A 336-nucleotide genomic window follows, 5' to 3' on the forward strand; every position below is an offset into this window, starting at 1 on the left:
ATTATTTTTAATATCCGCTGAACTAACTAAGCCAAGCAATTTCGTAAACATCAAATTCGTATAATTGCACATCAATCATTCTGATGAGAACTGTAGCTGCACATCTTTATTGCACAGAAAGGTGTGAAGAAATACAATAAATTTAAAAAAAGTTGTTCTAAACATTTAGGAAAATGTAAGACATCTCATTTTTTCTCCTGTAGTCTTTTATCGCTTGCACTACACTAAGAGTATTGTTAATAATATGTTTCAGTTTTTATCAACGTTGTTGATTAAGGTTAGCATAAAAATAAAACAATTTTTGATTATATATTTTAATATTCATTTAAAAAAAAT

Source organism: Halyomorpha halys, unplaced genomic scaffold (assembly GCF_000696795.3).
Source record: "Halyomorpha halys isolate HHAL.00 unplaced genomic scaffold, Hhal_1.1 Scaffold1051.1, whole genome shotgun sequence".
Lineage (NCBI taxonomy): Eukaryota > Metazoa > Arthropoda > Insecta > Hemiptera > Pentatomidae > Halyomorpha > Halyomorpha halys.